This window comes from Gallus gallus, chromosome 1 (assembly GCF_016699485.2).
Source record: "Gallus gallus isolate bGalGal1 chromosome 1, bGalGal1.mat.broiler.GRCg7b, whole genome shotgun sequence".
NCBI lineage: Eukaryota > Metazoa > Chordata > Aves > Galliformes > Phasianidae > Gallus > Gallus gallus.
In genome coordinates, this window is record NC_052532.1 from 2,859,693 (window position 1) to 2,876,787 (window position 17,095).

Sequence of the window (17,095 nt, forward strand, 5' to 3'; positions counted from 1 at the left end):
TCACAGTCCTACACTGAAGTCGAGGAGGGACAAACCCTTTGGTTTGGTGGGATCCCTTCTGTCTAGACCTCTGCCAGCAGCAAACCCCCTATGGGTTCACAGGGAGAAAGGCTGTGCCCGAATCTGGCTTTGATTTTTTTCTATTTTTTTCTTTGTTTAGCCTCAAGGCCTCCGCACATTCAAAAAGCTGCCTTTAGATTTAAGCTGGAGTTTCCCACTGGAGTTACTTTCCCAGGCTGTTAAGCCTCTCCATGTATTTGCAAATCTGCTCCGCTTGTGCTCCATACTAATGCTTGCAGCACAGGACCTCTCAAACCAACAGTTTTGAAATCCCTCAATCACCTGGCTTCTGTGTCTTTAGAATGGGGAAAAAGGGCCAACATTGTCCCTTGGGATGAGTCTGGGATATATTAGAGCAAATTTGGAGGGACAGGACTGCAGAGACTGGGGAGAGGACAACAAATTGGGGTCTGTGTGGCACAGCAGGGAAAACTGTAAGAGCATCTTTGTGACTGTGAATCAGAGATGCTAATGCTTCCCATCTGGAAAAAGAGCCCGGAGATCCTTGAAGAGAAAATAAGAGTCTGAAAAGTGTAACTAAGTGGGCTGTGCTCTCCTTTAATGAGTCTACTTAGAGCTGCTGGCAAGCCCTGCCTGAGATCAGCTGTGTTGCCCGAGGGAAGAGGTATTAGTGACTTGGCTGCTGTAAAGGCTGCAGAGTCCAGCTGCTAAGCTTGGAAAATATTTGATGGTCGGTGAAGTATTTTGGAGCCTGGACATATGTCCATGAGGGCCTCATCTCTGTTGCTGATGGATGTCCTGCTTGCCAGCAGTCCACCAGCACTGCTGCTCTGCCTTTTTGCAAGTGGATTGGAGCAGACATAAAACCAATTATAAAGCTACCAGTGTAACTTTTCATATGTTTTTTTTTTTTTTTAATTATTATTATTTTTAAATTTGGATATCAAATGTGTCTCTGCTAGTGCAGGATAGAAGTCTAACCTGCACATGATCAAGCTTGGACTTGAAGTTCAGATCTGCTGCCCTGCATCCAGCAGCCAAAATCCTGCATGTGTATAGATACAGCTGGTATGGTACTCAGTGAGCAGATGGGTAAAGAGAAGCTGTGGGAAACCCCCACTGAGCATTGCAGAGAAAACACTGTTAGAAGACATACTCCAGCCTTTCCTTGGGATATTTACTCTTGGACCCTGGAGTTGGGCTCACCGCACTGTCCTTGCACTTTGGTCAAGTCTGGCCTGGGAAAGACCAGAGATGAATGGACAATCCTTGATGTACATTTCTCTCCTGCGTTATAGCTGTCCTCTTAATCTTCAGCATAAATCAGGGAAAAAAGAAAAAAAAAAAAAAAAGATGGATTTTTATGTCTGGGCAGTTGATTTGCAAATTGGGGATGTTCACCCAGGTGATGAATAGTTGCAGGTAATATCTCTGGTTCTCCTCTCTGTACCTTGCAAATGCAGGATAATAACTTACATTTAAACAGTACTCTTGACCCCAAATGCTTAGAAATTCATATAATCAGAGAAAAATGAGACTGGGAAAAAAAAAGAGTCTTATGAGGTCATCTGATTTGCCCTCCTGCTTTACTTATAACATTTCTGACAGATGTTTGTCTCACCTGTTCTTAACCTCCAGTGAGGGAGGCTCCCCTCTCTCCCTACATGATCTATCTCTGCTGTTAGGAAGCTTTCCCTCACTTCTAATCTCATTTCCTGATACTGAAGCCATTACAATATACATGGCCCTAGAGAGCACCTTTGTTTCCTTTGAGTACCTACGAGGAATGATGTGTGCCACCAAAATGCCACCACTTTTGTGATGCATCAGTCTAAATTCAGAAAGTTTCTGAAGAATGAGTGGTGGGATATTGGAACAGGCTGCCCAGGGAGGTGATGGAGTCACAAACTCCGGAGGTGTTCAAGAAGAGGGTAGATGTGGCACTGAGTTTAGAGTGATCGTAGACATGGGTTGATGGTTGGACTAGTGGTCTTTCCAGTCTTAATGATTCTGTGATTCTGCGGAGCAGAGAGAGAGAGGCTGTACAGATGTGCAGAGTATTGGCAGAAGGAAGGGCTGCTCTAGAGTGAAAAGGTTGTTTGTTTTTCTAAACAGAAAATGATCAGAAAATATAGGATAAAGAAGGCAGTTTTAAATATGCATCATGCTGTATCAACATGCTGATTTTTTTTTTTAAAAAGAGGCAGCTTGATAGGAGGATAGAGGTGGGAATGGGCCATTTCAGTACTGGTCTTAATCATTGGTAGATTTGTTGTTTTTCGGTGTTATGAAATAAGATTGCCAGTGGGTACATTTTGAAGCCCTGTGGAAACTGCATTACTGGGATGCACAGAAGTTCAGTCTTAGGGAACAAGCAGATGAACTGCCATGTGGGGCACACAAGGATGGATGAAGAAGAGGAGGATATTGGAGACTGCCCCTAGAGAACTGTGCATGTGCCAGGGCCTGCTGGGGAGATGTGAAAAGAATGGGGATCCTTGGTGGAGACTTGGCTTGCAGTAAATCCTCATAGAGTCATAGAATGGCTTAGGTTGGAGGAGACCTTGAAAATCATCTAGTTCCAACCGCCCTTCCAGCAACACACTCATACAGAGTGTATTGTTAGCGTGCAATCCTATCCTAAGTGTTAGTTCAGGAGCTGGTTGCAACCCTGCTCCCAGCCTGATCTGCCTTACAGCATCACCTGCTGCTCTGCAGCCTAACAATCTGCATTCCCTGAAATGAAAAGGTGTCACTTCCACCATCGTAGCTTTTACCGGATACACAGTGCGAATATCTGTCTGAGATAATCAGAAGGTCTGTCCCCAACTATCGCCCGGCTTCTGCCTTTTGCCAGTATTTTCTTTTCCTTTTGGCAGGAAATGGAGTTTGACTGTTTAAATTACTGCATTCAATCTCTTCCTGTTTTTCATGGCAATGTTGTCAGATGGGGGAGAAAAGGAATGTTTTTTGAAGCTGACCAGCCAACAAAAGGCTTTGTGTAAAGACTTGGGCAATATTTTTCCAATGCTTTGTTAACAGAAGGCAGGCAAGGTGGCATTTGGAACTGGAGTCGTTGCCTGACAAGTAACTCAGCTACAAAGGCTTCTGCTTCTGATAATCGAAGCCACATCTAAGTCAATAATTCCCCCAGGTATCCCTCTAGTCACCATTGCCTTGTTCCCCATTTGTCCTCTGTCTCCTCCATGCATATATATTCCTCATGTTGACTTTGCTCTCCTACTCCCTACTGATTTACCTATTAACCCTTGCCTATCCCAGGTGCTTCATGCCCACCAAGCTTTACCCATGAGGTTCAGACAGGTATGGAAAGAGGTTGTAGAATGCATACTGTCCTCCATGTATGGCTGTCAGACGTGTCTGCACTGGCTTTTGTGTGCCCAGGAGATTTGTGTTATCAGAATGAGCACCTCACCCCAGGATGAATGCTGCTTGGCCCTTGAGACTGATCCATACATCCAGGCTCTCTACTGCTCCATGCCATCAGATTAGAAAAGGCCTTTTCTAGCTTGGTGTAAAACAAAGACAGTTTGACTCCTGGTGAGACAACCATTGATGATGAGGTGGCCATAATTTTCCTATCAAAAAACTTCCAATATTTTTGTCCAAACAAACAGTTTCATTATCTTCCTCTTCAACAACACAAAGATGGGGAGAAGCTTTACTTCTGTTTTGCAGGAGTTGAGGCACAGTGAAACATGACCTGCAGCTTGGTTGCAGCTCAGGAACTCCTGGATCCTTCTGTTGCACCCAGTATTCTCAACTGTTGCAAGAAGACGGAATAAATCCTTACTACAGTCATTTAAAAATGAGTTGTGGAAAAAAAAAAAAAAAGCTGTTTCAAGGAAAAGTATCACTTTATCAATCAAAAGACTTGGAGTTGTCATTCCCGTAATAGGAAAAGGTTGGGGTGAAAGGCAGTGTTAACTCTTGCTTAGTCCTTGGGAAGAGGAGCACGTGGACGGAGGTCCATGCAGGGCTGATGCCTTGACATTTTGAGAGCATGCTGGTTTCCCCTGCGGAACTGCCCAGTACATGAGCCTGCCTCTTTCCCTGGGGAATGACTCACAGTCACAGGAACAAGCTATCGGTTTCATGAGGCCTCATCATGTCACTGCTTGCCAGCAGGGCTATCCTAAGTAAATCTGTATGAGGTCAGTGCTGCTCGTGCTCATACAATGGGGTTTTTTGTTCATCTCTACTGGATATGCCATTCAGAAAAGCTTTGCAGACACACTTTTAGCCCAAATTACATAGACTTAAGTTTCTCATCTAAAGAGTTCATGATCAGCTGAAGACCGCTTCTTGGTCAACATTCAATGGTGCTTTCCTCTTCTTCCTCTGGAGATGTAAGCAAGAGCAAGAACACCCCAAAAAAAGTCAGAATGCAGCCTGTGTAGAAGCAGTAGTCTCAGAAATACAGAATTTCCTCTCTGGCAATGCTCACTGGATACTTCAAGATGGAGCAAACAAGCTTTTTACTGTGTGCTCTGTATTTGTATAATTGGCCACATCAGTTTGTGTTGGATTGTAGTGTATGTGTGAAGCGTATTGTTGGAGGGACTCATTGAACCCAACAATTTTGATAATAGATAACCAGAAATCTCTGCCATTGGTGGGAGCTGGAGCGGATGAAGGGGTTAGTGGGGATGCAACATGGACAAGGGTTAAGGTGCTGGCATAGGATTTCTGCATCTGAGCTCTGTCATTTGAAAATCTCCCCCATGGACTTTCTCTCTCCTCATTCCCCCATCTCTTTCCAGGGCCTGACTGTTGCCTCCTCTACAAAGCAGTGCTCTGGGAGTGAAAGACACATCACTGGAGAAAAATGTCATATTGTCATGCTGTATGAGGCAGCTCAGGCAAAAGCAGGGCAAGGAGCTCTCTCCAGTGATGTGGATGCTATTTCTCATGAATATTGATGGGTGGAAGTGACCAGAGATGGCTGAGGCCATGCTCTTCAGGCTAATAGAGAGCAGCTGAATTCAAACCTCTACTCTCCGAGACCGAGAAAGGTCGTGGCCCCTCTGTAGCTGAAATTAGGAAAGTCTCTCCATCTCTTCCACTGTGATGTGACCAAGTAGGCTCATTAGATGATTAGCATTAGCTCTTGTCTAGCAAGAATGGTGTTTAAGGCCTGGGTGTAGTTGTTGCCAACATCCTGACTTTTGGACATCCTCCAAAGCCTGTGCCCACCATCAGGGGGATGTGCATATGCCTAACCTAGATATATATGGACCTGTTCATTTCAGGGGGTTGGACTGGATGACCTTTAAAGGCCCCTTCCAACTCAAACAATTCTATGATACTAAAATCTGGTCAAAACTCATTTGCAGAGGCTTTGTAGGCATTGCATGGGATCATCTTCACTTTTTGATGGTTTTGGCCTTTCCTCACAACTTTGGAGGTTCTGGGGGAGAGAGAAACAAAAAGTCTTCAGAATCTGCATTAACAGAAGCTTGCACTTAAGGGCTGTAAACCAGGGTCTAACAGCAAGCAGAGGATGATTATGTTTGAGGCAATAAGTATGTTCCTCAATACCACTAAGATCATCCAGTCCAGATGTCCACCCATTACCATCATGCCCTCTAAACTATGCCCTCGAAAGGATACCTCTAGATCAGAAATAATGCTGGCTGTAATTAATTACCCTCCTTCCAAAATGCTTATTATTTGTGCTGTAATGATATGAGAAACCTCTGGAAAAAAAAAAAAAAACCTAAAAAAACCCCCCAAAAACCCAGCAACCCAACAGCATCCTGCATGGAACCATTTCTTTACTTCCCACGCACCAGAGGAAACTATGCCTTTAAGTGGCCGGGTGCCAGCCCCGTGCACGCTGTGCTGTTCTCTCTTGGATCCTCGCGTCTGCCTGACCCTGCTCACACAAATTGTTCATTGAAGACAGAGCAGGGCCCAAGGCTGCTGACTCGCTGTTGTGTCTGAGATATTTCAGGCACTGCTCCCTCCCCCACTATCATCCCAGCCCTGGACTCTGCCTGCGCGGCTCAGCATCACTCAGCATCTCTCAGCATCCCTTCAGCATCATCTCTTACTCCTGCTGGACTCCACGTGATAGATGCTATCACAGGAGAGCGAGGTGCTGGCTTCCACGTTGCTGCTTCATGCTCCTCGCCACATGGACGATTATTTTTATTTCTGAGAAGTGATCTTTGCTGCTTTCCCTGCCAGCGACCCAGGCTGTTTTTCTCTGTGGTTGAGCCCTGTGGTCACATGTGGTTCAGCCTTGCATTTCTGGAGCGCTGCAGATGATCTCTTTGCATTCGCTTCCACACTGGGTGCTCACAGCCCTGACCTCGGATTGCCTCACCAGGAGATTGCCTTCCAAGCCGAGGGGAATGCTTACACAACATTAAAAAGCAAAAAAAAAAAAGGAAAAAGAAAAAAAGAAAAAGAAAAAGAAAAAAGCTGCATGCAAAATCCAGAAAAATCCTGCATGAGCCAGAAGCAAAGTGATTTCGGCTCCCTGCATGATACCAATGCTATTTAAAGCACCTCCGGACTGGGGGCAGCTGGGGTTTGTACAATACCCGTTCTGTTGAGGAGGGGGTCGTGGCTTGCTGGATTCAGCGTTGCTTTTGGGACAAATCCTGCTCAGACCCTTTCTTCCTTGCCTGATGCAAGTGGAGTTGTCGGGGTGAAAAACAGTGCAGGGTCTGTCTTCTTGCTTAGGGAATCAGTGAAGATGTTTAGCCTCTGGGAACAGCCTGATGCACATGTCTGTCTTGATTTTCTATTCCAACACATACAAAACAGAGGGCATTATTTTTGTTCCTGAAATAAGCGTGTTTCCCTTTTTACCTGAATTGTAATGTATCCCCAGTATATCAGTCAGTATAAATACAGATGCTGCACTTTTCCACCATGAAGTTACAAGCAAGATGTGAGGATAGGGGATGCAGGTTGGCTATTAGGAGAAGTTTCTTCTCAGAAAGGGGTTGGGCACTGCCACAGGCTGCCCAGAGAGGTGGTGGAGTCACTGTCCCTGAAGATGTTCAAGAAAATGGCAGATGTAACACTGAGGGACATGGTTAGTGGTCATGGTGGTGGGCATGATGGGTTTATGGCTGGACTGGATGATCGCAGTGGTCTTTCCCAACCTTTATGATTCTATGATTCTGTAATGCAGCATCTCACACACACTCACAAAAATCACAGTGCACTTAAGGAAGAATCAGTGTGAGAGCATTCTCTCCCTCCAAGGGGAAGATACAACAAAGGTCTGTATTTCAGCAAGCACAGTGAGGTGATGCTCCTCCACTTCTTGATCCTTATCTATCAGTAGTATCTTCAGTAGTTCTGAAGAGAATGGTTCATACACAGATGAGCGCATGACACCCACATCTGCAGCTCCAGACTGAGTCTGAGCACATAGAATCAAAAAATCATTAAGGTTGGAAAAGACCACTAAGATCATTTACTCCAACCATCAACCCATCACCACCATGATCTCCAAAGCATACCCCTTGGTTGGGAACCCTTGTCTTGAACACTTCCCAGGAGAGTGACTCCACCATCGCCCCGGGTAGCCTGATTAATAATTAAATTAGTTACAGAAGTGCCTGAAGCACAGGAAGGGTGGGACACCCAGGTATTTGTGCATCCAAATGGTAATGCCGTGGACAAACAAAAGGACTTCTGTGTCCTCCATGCATTACCAGAGCTGGCATTGCTGATAGAAAATGTGGGTGACATTAGATCAGCAGGAACAACATCGCATTTTCCCTGTTTCAATGTCATTACCCCATCGTTGTCACTGTTCCAAAATATAATAGGATTTGTTCAGCTGATTTATTCTGTAAACAAGTGATATTAGCTAGGCGCGTATTCAGAGAGTGGGAGACGCAGAGCGAGGGAGCATGCAGAAGGGAATAATAAAAACGTGCTGCTCCTAATGAGGGAATGACCCAGCACTTATCAGTGGGTCGGGGCTATTGGTCGGGATCCGGCGCCAAGAAACAAAGGGCTGTAATTGTCACGGCATCCCTGCTTCAGAGGGCCATCCACTGCACAGCCCTGCTTTCAGATGCAAAGAGAGTTGGAAGCGAAAGGATTGAGTGAATTATATAGAGGCTGACACAAGCACTCTGCATTCCTCAAGCACTGAGATCTGCACAAACAGAGGCAGCAAGTGGGAGATTTTGGTTTGCAGAACGCGAGTGCTGTATTTTGTCGTTTAAAGTGACAACCCAGCTCCCTTGCGTTCATTTTCCATCAGATGATAGAACCAGACAAAACTCAATTCTCCCTGATGCAGATGCACAGCCCTTGGCTCTTCATTATTTGGTGAGCAAGCCAAGGTCACTCATAGAATCATAGAATCATTAAGGTTGGCAAAAAACACTAAGATCATCCAGTCCAACTGTCAGCCCATCCCCACCATGCCCACTAACCATGTCCCTCAGTGCTACATCTACACATTTCTTGAACACTCCAGGGATGGTGACTCCATCACCTCCCTGGGCAGCCTGTGCCAACGCTTCACCCCTGTTTCAGAGAATAAATTTTTCTTAATATCCAACCTCCCCTGACACAACTCTCATATCCAACTGAGCAGTTTCCCCATGCTGAAGACCAACAACACATGCAAGTTGTTCATCACAACACTTAGCTTACCTTTGTGGGACCGTGGTGAGGCTTAATTAATGCTTTTAAGCAGCTCTGGGATCTCTGGGAGGTGTCGCCCGCATGCAAAGCAGCATTGTTGTTTCATTTATATAGTGCTGCTGGTGCACGTGGCACTTTGCAGCCCAAATGATAATTTTGACTGTGGAACAAAATAATAATTATAGTAATTAAGGGAATGTCTGGTGGTGCCGACATGAGGGAGGCAGCTGGACTCTATCCGGCAAGGTGCTGGTGTGCATCAGTGGAATAGGAATAAGGAGTGCCTGGCAGCTGCCAGAAATGCTCCATCTGAGCTCAGATTTAACCATTCTGTTGCCAACAAGTATTGGAGGATAGTGGGTCAAGCATGTGAAAGAGAGGGCAAGCTAGCAAGTGTTCCTACACCCTTCAAAGTTGACAGCGATGATGCTTGCAGTGGAGGCCTTACCAGGGCCCTGTAGGGTGGATGTTTTTTCCTGATGAAGATGAATGTGAGAGATGAATGTGGGGAATGTCTCCTCATTAGGTATCTCTATTAGATGGAGACACTTGGGAGAAACACAAGTTATGGCAAGGATGCTCAGGGTTACAGAGGCATATAGAGGATAGAGCTCCCTTCTTACACCTCTATCAATACTGCTGTTGATGGAATTTGTGATGTAACAGCCTTTAGCTGATCATGGAAATCCAATGTCCTTTAGGACAAAATGCACTTCTCTCCCAAAAGTGACTTTTTGCCTATCTAGATAAACTCTTCAGTCTGTACAGACAAAACCTTTTCATTTTATACAGAGAAAACCTTTTCACCCAAGATTTTCTCTCCCTGTGACTTTTAGTCCCCAGGGGAAGTCAGTACAGCTGTGTTTCAGGTGCATAACAGCTTTGCAGCTGGAATATGTTCTTACAGAAGAGCTCTAGCAGCTTATTTGATCAATACTTCACTTTTGAAAAATCCCTAAATGCTTATTTACCCAATAAACCATGGTAGTTTCAAAAGCAGAGTCTCCACACTCAATAATCTCTTTTTTTGGGGGTGTGAAAAAATTTAAGCGAATTTTTTAAAGCTCATGGAAAGTGGCAAGCTGAGAGCTGCAGAGATCATATTCCTCTGTTTATCCTCATCCACATGATTCTGCATCCTCGTAGCCCACAGAGTGAATTTTATGGGACTGCAGAAGAGCTCAGCTTCCTTTTACAGCCACATTTTCTGCTCTTTAGGTCCCATCCACTCTTGCTGCGCGCAGACACAATTCCCACCTGGGAGTGAAGGAACCTCAGTGACCACACAGCTCAGCGATCTGACTTTCAGCCCAGCTGCATAGCTTGTTGTGCTAAAATAGAGATTTGGAGTAGTACTGCCAGCATTTTTGGAGAGAGTGTGAATAATGTGCAAAAGAGAGGTTTGGCTGACATAGCAATGATGTATGGTACTTGGGATGTGAAGGCCACTATGAACCAGAGTGTTTGTGCTGAGTTTGACAGTCTGCATTGCTTCTGGAGGTGCTGTCCCTCTTCCCTGCCTGTATCAGTTTCTTGGGCTCTTGAAATATCCCTTAACTTAAAATATCCAAACAGAGGGAGTGAGGCACTGGAAACAGGTTTGGTGGTGGATGCCTTGTCCCTGGAGACATTCAGTGTCAGGCTGGATGGACTCAAAGAAACTTGATCTAGCTGTAGATGTCCCCATTCATTTCAGGGGAGTTGGACTAGATGACCTTTAAGGGTCCCTTCCAACTCAAACCATTTTATGATTCTAAATATCCCACTGAAATATATTCCCAGGTATCTGAATCGGTTCTGCATTGTGTCTTGTATATCCTGGCATCGTTTTTCCTTGGCAGACACTTGGAGTTGAAGTCGAAAGATCTGAAAATGGAGATTATATCAGCACACCATCAGGGTGCTGTCTGCCATTAACATGGATTCGTTAACCTGGAGGTGGATCAGGCTGGTAATTGCCCCTTTACTTGCAACAGTAGGAGTATATTCTCTGCAAGCAGACAATAAGTCAGTATGTCATTTTGATGATGTCATTTTGATGATGACAGTATTGATAACAGTATTTCAGGTTGGATATTAGGGAACATTTCTTCTCTGCAAGAGTGGTGAGGCATTGGCACAGGCTGCCCAGGAAGGTGGTGGAATCACCACCCCTGGAGGTGCTCAAGGAAAGGGCAGAAGTGGAACTGAGGGACGTGGTTAGTGGGCATGGTGGGGATGGGTTGAGAGTTGGACTGGATTGTCTTAGAAGTCTTTTCCAACCTTAATGATTCTATGATTCTGTGTTTGGCCTGGGAGCTTGTATATCAAAGTTCTATGATTTTTGAGAAGCACGTAGTCAGTACTTTTGGGGGCATGAATTCTTTCCCTCTGACAGCTCAGTGCTGCCTCCAGAGCTAAAATGCTGCAGTGAGCAGCCCCATGCCAGTAAGGCAGTGTGTATAGCTAAAGTGGGAACCAGAGCTGGAGAAAAAGCAATGGGCTGAAAAGAATTTGCTGTTGTTTCTCATGGACTCTGTGGCTGCAACACCAGGTCTGCAGCAGGAAATAAGGAGAACAAACCCATTGCTGCTATTGCTTAAATTTTGCAATTATTTGGGTCTAGGATACATGTAGGACTTTGTGCATATCTTTTGGCACACAAATCATTCCAAAATTCAGAACTCAGAGGATGCTAAATTTACGGCAGCAATTACTTCTTACTAATAACCAACCAGCTCTGCTGAGCAAAAGGCATGAAGACTGAAGAATTCTATTGGTCTCCATAAGGAAGGCAGACTCCTCTTCAGGAAATTGCAAGTTTTACGATGTGGAGGTAGATGGTAGATGGGAAGCCTTATGCTCACAGTACAGAAGGAACGTTAATGCAGGCGTAACAAGTCTGTACCATGTTAAGATTCTGCAGCACTCTGGAAACTTGACACCAGTCCTTGAACTGATGCTTAAACTCCAGACCTAAAAACCAAATGCTTGTACAAGTTCAAGTCAATTTGGGTAACTGGTCTTGTGATCCTGAATTATGTTTGAGTGAAAACCTCTTAGCAGAGTGGGTGCAATTTCCCTGTAATTGGTGAAGTTACTGTAACTGCACTGTCATTTATATATGGTGACATGTAATTGCGTGGTAACCACTGCTCTGGTTGCACAAGTGAAAGCAGTGTGCAATTATAACGTATTTCCAAATGCTGGCTCTTTATCCAGTTTCCATTATATCACCAAGCACCCTGGAGAAATGGTACTGGATATTTTTGTATGTCATTAGACTGCAGGCTTACCGCTGAAGGGAGGGTTGGTTGGTGATCTATTCCATTTCAGCTGGTGGCCCAGAGTTCCCATCTTTTTGCCCACAGAATTTCCTCAGAGTTTCAGATGACAAAGGCCTATGGCTGTTGGTGGTCACTGGGCAAGCCCACAGCTTTTTTCTGTCCCACTGTCAGGAACACATGTGATGGGAAGGCATTAAGTTATGTGAATGATGTGGCACAAGGTGAACGTCAGAAGAGCTGTCTCCATCCTGCACCAGGATCTCATCGCTAGATACAACCAATGGTCTGATGTTGATACCTGAAATCTGATGGTCCTGCCAAAGTTCACAGCACAGAAACTGGGGGGAAGGACATAGCACCATAGAATCATAGAATGGCTAAGGTTGGAAGGGACCTTAAAGATCATCAGATTCCAAGCCCCTACCATGGACAGGGTTGCCACCCACCAGATCAGGCTGCTCAGGGCCTCATTCAACCTGGTCTTGAAAGTCACCAAGGATGAGGCATCCAGAACCTCTCCGGGAAGCCTGTGCCAAGGTCTCACCACTCTGAGTAAAGAATTTCTTTCTAACATATAACTTTATTTCTTCTCGTTTAGTTTAAAATCAGTCTGCCTTGTTATATCGCTAGGTTGGATGGACCAAACCCACAGGACTCAGTGGAATCAGAAGGGAGGGCTGGAGGCAGCATGGTTAGAAGCAAGGATGTTGCTAGAAATGCAGGAGAACAGAAGCAATCCAGCTTAAGGAAGGTAGGGTGCTAATGCCAGAGTGAGGGCAAACCAGCACCTAAACCAGAAGGTTAACCAAGTAGTGAAGCCCATGCTGATGGCAGTGCATTGTGAGGATATTCAGAGAAGCACAATCCTTGGAAAGCAAACTGCTGCTGTAGAAGTTGGAGTTCAAAGATCTGTGGTTTGCAGGGAGGTGGTTTGCATTATAGTGTGGGGGGGTGAAACCAGATGATCGTTGTGGCCCTTTTCAACCCAGGCATGATTCTATGATTAGCAGCTCTGCTGGAGGGGGATTTAAGGTTTACCCCCACTTTGGGCATTCTAGACCCTAAATTCCATTACTTGCATCTCTACAGATACCATAAAATTCCTGGTGATGGATTTTCCTTGGGCTTCCATCGCCCTAGGTTTTTAAACACCCAGTGGAATAGGATACATGTCCACTCTCAGCAGGAATCTCAGTCCTTACTGATGAGAAGATCTTGCATTCAGGTGATGAAAAGACCTTGGGACCTTGCAAAGATTCAATTAAATACCACTGTTGATTTCTTACTGCTGTTGGCTCCCTGGCCCTGCTGACAGCACAGGCAGCCGTAATGTATGCATTCCCTTCATCATCTGAAGTAGCCAAGCCTGAGATAACAAGAGTGAGAAGCCAAGTATCTGCCACTATACAAAGACAAGGCTGTTAGGTATTAGCTGTAAATCAAAGGCAAGACTTGGCTGTTGGGACAGCCTTTATCCCTGGTGAGACTGTGGAATGGCTTTGGAGCCTGCTGAGATATCTAGAAAAGGCCCTTGTGCTTTGATTGGGAAGGAAGATTGTATCCGAGTAAAAGTAAAGAGGAATGAGGGATGGCTGATCCTTCATCAAAGCTTTTCCCCAAATGTGTGTTAGGCTATAGTTGATTATAAGAGGCTGCTTCAGAGGCCAAAGGCTAAAGCATAGAATCATAGAATCATTTAAGTTGGAAAAGACCACTAAGATCACTAAGTCTGACCCCAACTCATCTCAACCATGCCCACTAACCATGTCCCTCAATGATACATCTGCCCTTTTCTTGAACACCTCCAGGGGTGGTGACTCCACCACCTCCCTGAGCAGTCTGTCCCAACCTCACTCCTCTTTTGGAGAAGAAATTTTTCCTAATATCCAACCTCAGCCTCCCCTGGTGCAACTCTCATCCTATCTCTAGTTACCGGGGAAAGGACGCCGACCCCCATCAACAGATGTTTAAGTGACAACTGCAGCTCAGTAGGAGCACTGTTTGCACTGCTTCCCTAATAGCTGGCACTTCAGCCCCTTTTGCAGTGCCAAATTGCTCGCTTCTGCTGGGAAATCAAATGGAATTGGGGAAGGGCGTATTGTAATCAGAGTTGTAACCCTTCTGCTGAGTTCGGGGGGCTCAGTGAATCTCTAGAGGGCTGAGCCAGCACCATCCTTGTTAAAACCATCCTATCCAGAAGGGCTTGGATCTGTTCATTATTTATTTGATAGGCTTAATCTTGGAGAATGCAGAAGCCTGCCAGAATCCTCCTGTAAATCAGGCCCATTCTTTGCACATCCTTCCTGTCTCACTGGCAAACATGACACTTGGCCATGGTGTCACTGCTGCAGATGTAACCTCTGGTGTTAGCAATGGACAGCAACCTCTCCACAGCTGAATCCCCACTGTGCATCAGCTTCAGATGGAGAGGCAGCTGGTGGGGCTTGGATGCCCTGGGAGCTGCCAATCACTCTCTCATAAAGATATTTTGGATATGTAGAGCACCTAATAAACCTCTGTTTAGTGGCTTCCCTGGAGCAGAGGGGTGGTGAGTAATATTCCCTCATTAGCAGGTGGAATGTGAGATGGGATGATGGTTTGACTCCAGTTGGGGTTCGGAACTAGATGATCTTAGGGGTCTCTTCCAACCCAAATAATTCTATGTTCTCAGAAACTTGCTCCTTACAACTGTCTGAAAGGAGGTTGTGGCAAGGTGGGGGTTGGCCTCTTCTCCCAGATAGGATGAGGAGGGATGTCTTCAAGTTGCACTAGAAGAGGTTCAGGCTGGATATTAGAGAAAAACTCTTCAAAAGACTGGTAATGCATAAGAACAGCTCCCAAGGGAGGTGGTGGAGTCACTGTCCCTGGAGGTGTTCAAGAAAAGGGCAGACGTGGCACCAAGGGACATGGTTAGTGGGCATGGTGGGGATGGGTTGATAGTTGGACTGGATGATCTTAGAGATCTTTTCTAGCCTTAATGATTCAATGATTCTACTCTATGATTCAATCACAAAATCCTCCTCCTTTTCTCAGTTACCTACAGACTACGCTGTGAATTTCAGAGTTAGACTTCTACTGCTCGAGATGCAAGAATTGCTTCTTGTCTCCTTAGATCTTCCCTTTGACCCTCTCCGATACTCCAGCTGCTGCAACAGCCATGTTGCAGGCAGAGTGAATTCATGTTCTCACCTCCGCTTTCATTCTGGAAAGTCATTAACGTGAAATTGCCAAGCAGAGAAGCTCCAGAGAGTTTAACGTGGCTACTTTATATTGCTGCTAGGAGTGTCTGGAATTGAAAATAAACCTGGGTTTGCAACTCTTGACTGCTTCATCATAAATCCAAGCTTGCTTATGTGCTTCTCTATGCTGAAGAAGATGACTCTATTTCTGCCTTTAAAAAGATGTTGTACATTGAGCTGAGAGCCACAGCTGCACAGAAGCTAGCTGATGTTTATTTGCAGGCTTTCATTTGCTGGCTTTTTTTTTCTTCTTCTTTTTTGTTTGTTTTGTTTTCCTGCAGATGATCCCCAGAGGAAGCGACCCCAACGTGTTACATGATGTTGTGGTTTTGTGATTTTTTTGCTGTCGATATTCCACATCATAGCATCATGTAAAGCACTGGGAATTAAAGAGTTAATGTTCTGGTTCTGTGGATCACCATTTCTGGGTGCTTTTTTCTTGGGGGAGGGGCTGCATTCCCCAGAGGACCTCCTGCCCAGGAAGGTCCTGGCAGGAGCACTTGGTCCCTGGCTGCTTTTTGTCTGCAGGTTTAGAGTAAGGCCTTTAGTTTGGACACTCTCTCATTTTGTTTGATTTGTTGGCCTCAGTTCCAATTGTATGGTGTTGTATTGTGTTATCTTGCATTCTGAGATCATATTTAGTAAGTTAACGTTCCTCCTCAGATCGCTGCCATTGCTTTGTTTTTAGACCCATCTCCCTACCCATCCCCCTAAATCCCCTCTCCCAGGGTGCAGGCCCGCGAGTTCCCTGTCCAAGGAGGTTGTGGATTCCCCATCCCTGGAGGTATTCAAGGCCAGGTTGGATGTAGCTCTGGGCAGCCTGGTCTGGTGGTTAGTGACCCTGCACACAGCAGGGAGGTTGAAACTAGATGACCATTGTGGCCCTTTTCAACCCAGGCCATTCTATGATTCCATGGTTCTATGAATATATGATCTCAGATAAAGAAAATCATCATGGTCCTTCTTTAATGGTTGAAGAAAATTAGATGAATTTATTGTCCACTGAATTATTGCCTTCCTAGGCCTTGGCCCAGGAAAATGTTTTAAACTTAGCTTCAGATGTGTGAGAGTGATCTCACTGAAGTCAGTGAAGCCTAATTGCTTCGGCAATTGCGTGCTATGATATTTGGAGTTCCATCTTCATTTTGCTTACTCTGTGAGATCTTCACACTGAGAACTTGTATTAACCTTACTTTCCAAATTGTGCAGTGAGATAGGATAGAAGAGTTGTCCGTGTGATTTTGCTGTTATACTTCTGTAATACTCTGAAGTTGAAGGAAGCACCCTTGCAGATAACTAGATATTATGAGCACTCATATCCAAGGATCATATCCATGGAGACACTCAGGATCAAGCTGGACGTGGCTCTGAACACCCTGATCGAACTGTAGGTGTCCCTGATCGTTGCAAGGGAGTTGGACTAGATGATCTATAAGGGTCCCTTCCAACTCAAATCTTTGATCCCAACGGAGCCTCTGTCTGATAGCCTGTTGAGTTCTAATGCAATAGATGTCAGGGCTTAGGAAGCAGCAGCAATGGTCAGATATTTTCTCTGGTCTTTGTGAGTCTGTGGGTTTCCCCAGCAAGCGCAATAAAGCACCAGTAAAGCTATGAAACCTTCCCCTTCTCCAAGGACTTCAATGAGTTGTAGTGCCCCGTGAGCTGGGTGGAGGTGGATAATCTCCATTTCATAGGAATGAAATAAGGACCCAGTGGAAGAAAAGTGCCCAGGCCAAACAGGGTGAGAGCAAGACCCAGAACCGCATGAGTGAACTAGCTCCAGGAATAGAAAGAGTGCAGGCAATTACTATTGTGTATAATCCTTAGCATGGTCCCTATTGCTGACCAGCCCTCTTCCTGAGAAAGCCTGGTTGGACATTAGAGCTGCTTCCAAGATGTACTGTGGATGGTGCTGCTCCT

General features: G+C 45.3%; 1 protein-coding gene across 4 annotated transcripts in view; it reads left to right on the forward strand.

Annotated features, from left to right (window-relative positions):
• PLXNA4 (plexin A4) overlaps positions 1-17,095 on the forward strand; it is a 454,438-nt gene that overhangs the window by 29,176 nt on the left and 408,167 nt on the right. The gene's annotated exons all lie outside the window — the stretch shown is intronic.